Source organism: Camellia sinensis, chromosome 13, assembly GCF_055761805.1.
Source record: "Camellia sinensis isolate YWXY chromosome 13, ASM5576180v1, whole genome shotgun sequence".
Classification (NCBI taxonomy): domain Eukaryota; kingdom Viridiplantae; phylum Streptophyta; class Magnoliopsida; order Ericales; family Theaceae; genus Camellia; species Camellia sinensis.
Window position 1 is genome coordinate 52,335,778 of NC_138973.1, and position 4,401 is coordinate 52,340,178.

At 35.9% G+C, this 4,401-nt stretch overlaps 1 long non-coding RNA gene across 1 annotated transcript; it reads right to left on the bottom strand.

Moving 5' to 3' along the window:
- Positions 1-1,395: 1,395 nt before the first annotated feature.
- On the bottom strand, positions 1,396-3,542 carry LOC145806157 (uncharacterized). Its single transcript, XR_014348866.1, has 3 exons — positions 3,410-3,542; positions 2,435-2,487; positions 1,396-1,670 (listed from the first exon to the last, which is right to left on the bottom strand). It is a non-coding gene; the product is annotated as an uncharacterized LOC145806157 (long non-coding RNA).
- Positions 3,543-4,401: the final 859 nt, after the last annotated feature.

Consider the following 4,401-nt stretch of genomic DNA (forward strand, 5'->3'; position numbering starts at 1 on the left):
TTGTACAATTCGGTTCATTTTTAACACATATGTCCTCAATAGTTGGGGATTGGTTCTCAATGGTGTTCATAGTTAGATCAATCTGTTGACAGCCCACAAAAGGCCTTTCAAATAAGTCAAGTATTCCAGACGAATTCAAGTTTTGGGTCTATCAGTTTTTCTGCCAAGAATAATCTGGCTATTTATTCACAAGCAATTCTTAATCCCCTTTTTACACAATCAAATTAGATAGAGGGTCTTATCGGTCGATCCAAGCAAAGGTCTTGTCAGATTAGATCGAACAAAGGTTCCATCGGAACAATATCAGGCAAAGGTTCTATCGGATCGGATCAGATAAAAGTTTTCTCAAATGGGGTACATTCGGTGCTGTGAGGCTCACTTCGTTTGTTTAGGCACACGGCTGATAGTTTCACAACTGTCCTAAGTTTATCAGTTCTCCAAGTCATATCAGAATTATTCATCACAACTGTTCATATCAAAGCATTTCAAGTCATGTACAATATGGCATTGACTACATAAATTCGGGGGTAGTTGCATAAACATGCAGTTATTCGGGTCAGGAAGTATGTACCATAATCAATACAGCAATTCCCAAACAAGTCTTATGTACAAGCACATGGTGCACAGTAACACATTAAACAGAGTTCCTCGGTTGTACATAAGATAGGGTCTGTTACACAAAAGTTCCAAATTAGTCACAAAATGTAGGTTTATGAGTCGAGCCCAGTATAGTCACATAATCCAGTCAATTTTCTACCCATCAAAAGGCATGGTCTCACAATTATAGAGTTCATCATTTAGGGTGCTCAACTCAGTCACGCGATCACAGAATCATACTTCCAGTGGTTTAGTCATCGAAACAGTAATATAACAAATCACCCTAAGCATTGGTTCAGATGTACATGTGCATGTGCAGAGCTAATCGATACCCCAATACGCATTTCACAATTTCCCCAAATGAAGCATACACATTCAATGAATACGGCCTCTATCTGATAGGTCTAACCAATCTAGATACACATGCAGCAGATATGAAGGAATATGCCGATCCGAATCAAATAATATCCCAAGCAAAAATGTACACATGTACTAATTTAGAACCAATCAACACATAGGCATTCATTTGTAAACAGTATAGATACTTGGGATAATGGTTACAACATTCTGAGTGCTTTCTGGGATGAGTGTGATTACTCCATCCTGAGTAGCAATTCCTACCACTGGTACGGATTTAGCCAAGGCAGAGGATTCATTCACATTTCGTTCAATCCGGGGACAGTTCCTTGCCGTATGGTCCATTTTACCATGTCACACCCCAAATCCGGGCATGACCGGCCGTGGCCCACAGGGACTTAGCCCAAGGCACACGTAAGCCTAAACACGAATCCAATCACATTGAACAACTGAACAATAGTCCAATAATAAATAACCAAAACTCAATCCAGACATGTCACAATTATAAACGGCAAAATCAACCGTAATCAAAAACCATCCAAACTTATGGGATATAAACAACCCACATATCAAAAATAATCCTAAATGAACTTCGATAAGAATAAATATAAATATGCACAAACTTGACATAACACTCTAAACTAAAGGAATGCCCTAGAGGTCCATGCAATTGAGTCCCCGCTACGCCATGAGTCCACTCTAAGTCCTTCTAACACCTGGAAGTGATAAAAACTAAGTCAGCTGATAGCTCAGTGAGTAGTAACATGGATAGTAAATACAATTTTGAAAACAGGGTTCAATTCCAAAATAAGTTATATATCACAGAAACTAGATTGGCATACAGTTTGGTAAATACAATCTGTTTCAAAAAGAAGGTTCCACAAGTCAACACTTAAAATACTCATGTCTCGCAAGAACATGATAAACGACATTTTCCACTTAAAACAGATTATAACATGAACACCAATAATTTTCTGGGTACCAATAAAAACAAATAATCTGCCACACATTTCTCAGGCTATAAGCCCCGTTGGATCCAATACCGAACTAAGAGTCATCCTCAGGGTGGCACCTGGGCCTTTTCTCAAAGACGATCCGATTGAAGGTCACCTAGTTGTTTTTAAAGGTCTGTTCCTTACAATCGTTGAGCACTAGAGTCATCACGGCCCAACCCGGATCTGTTCCCTAGTGGCCAGAGTCACCACACACAGTGGAATAATTTCCCTGGACTAAAAACACACATGGTCCCAATAATCAATACACATCAGTTTCGCAAAACATGGTAGTTCATCATTATAAACATGAGACCAAAACAAATAGTTTACAGTATGCCAAGTTCACACATGTTTCAGAAATAATTTGATTCAATTGATAATATAATAATTTATCAAAACAGTTTAGTCATGAAACAACAGTTTAATTTTCCAACAGTTTAGGGTAGGGGAACATTTATAAAAATATGTAGCATGAAACTACTCACCTGGAACGAAATAATGTAATCCTCGAATAGAGTATGAAAGTCCAACTAGTGCCCTGAACCAATATGAAAACTACACGTCACTGCTAATTTAAAAATACTAAAGAATACGAACTGAGTAACCCCAAACTACAGCGCACTAACACGGCTCAACCCAACTCACCGTTACTCTTAAATATTACCTAAGTTCATATTCTTCAAGGTTTAAAATCACCCAAGACATAGATTCCGATCGAAACTTAACTAAAAATAACTTTAAGATGAAACAGTGTTTTAAACAAGTTTTCCCAATCTATTCGCTAACTTTGAAAATTAAAAAACCCACTCCACGCTATTCGAAAAATTCCAATAACCTCCAGATATGATCTAATATATCCTAAGTTTCAAACCCAATTGGTTTCACTTGATTTTCTTATCAAAATAATTATCTACAATTTATTATATCCAAACAGGTTGTTTTCTGCAGCACTTTAAAGAAATTGACGGTTCTCTTAATATACACGAGCAATCAATGCAAGGCCAAAAATTTATGAAACTAGACTCGTAACCGGTTCTAATGACACTAATTTGATAATTTTTGGATTTATACCCAAAGAGAACAACAATCCCGAATTTACTGTTTCGGACTGGTTTCCTGGACAGATTTGAATACCTCAATTTATATGGATTTCGACTCCCAAAAATTATGAAAAAATTCAGATATGCAATTCAATGTGTAATTGATCTACTGTAAAAATTTCAGATTAAAATTCATCCGTTTGATATAGTTTCTTGATTTTTAAAGTTAGCGATTATGTGCAGAATTTTTGGACTGAAAATTACACCCAATCTTTACACATAAATTTAGCTCCTCAAGTTTCTTAATAGGATATCTATATACACAATACATAAACCTACAACCTCTCCATCAATGAACAAAATAATTATAGAATAAGGATGAAGAACAAAAAGAAGAGAAGAAAACCAAGGAGGGCTAACCTTTGATGATCACACACAACACAACACACCCAAAAGTTCTTTGATTGCAACATCTTCTTCTTTTTTTCCTTCTCTCTAACCCTCTCCCGTGGCTGCTGTTGTTGCCCTATGTGGTGAACAAATAATAGAGTAGGGTTTGTGTTTATTTTATTTTATACTAGTGGTGGGCACACATAGGTCAAATAAATAGATAAATATACAAAACATATGTATAAGTTACATGCAACTCAAATGGTAGGAGTCTTATATATTAACCTTGTGGTCTAGAGTTCAAGTCACCCCCTCCTCTCTCTCTCTTTTTATTTTTATTTTTATAATAAACATTGTCTCTAAATTAAAGACTTTCACCATAAATTTATTTTAGGTTTAAAATTAATATTTAATTTGCACCTTAGAATTCACCACCAAAATATTTGAAATTGTAATATTATTATTTAATTATTTACTTAATTTTTATATTCGGGTTCTCACATACCATATCTATAACGAGCCCCAGAAGTCTGGTAACAAACTCCTCGGTGTTTCTCACACTGGTGGTGGCAAAGGTTCTTGCCGTAGCGGCAACTAACGCTGTTGTCTCAAGGTCTCTGCCAATTCTTGTACTACTCTTTCCGGACTATCAAGTCGGGCTGTGGAAGAACTTTCCAACCTGTATGCCCTTAATTTGCCTATACTCTACACAAATTCTTATCAAACTTCACCAAATACTGGGATGCCCAATACGAAATTAAACACAAAATCGCATGAGTACATTCGCACATAGGCACGTTTTTATATTCTCATTTCACATATCGTACGTAATTAATCATATACGTAACAGATAATTTCATACTTATCAAATATTACATGCTGAACATTTACTAAGTAATTATGTACTCAAATCATGTTCATATTTCAAATAGACACCCCTGTAGGCAGAATTGAATGCACGTAAATAACTTTTCATGGTTCATTTGTTCATGTATGTGCATTATAACAAAACAAACTTGTTG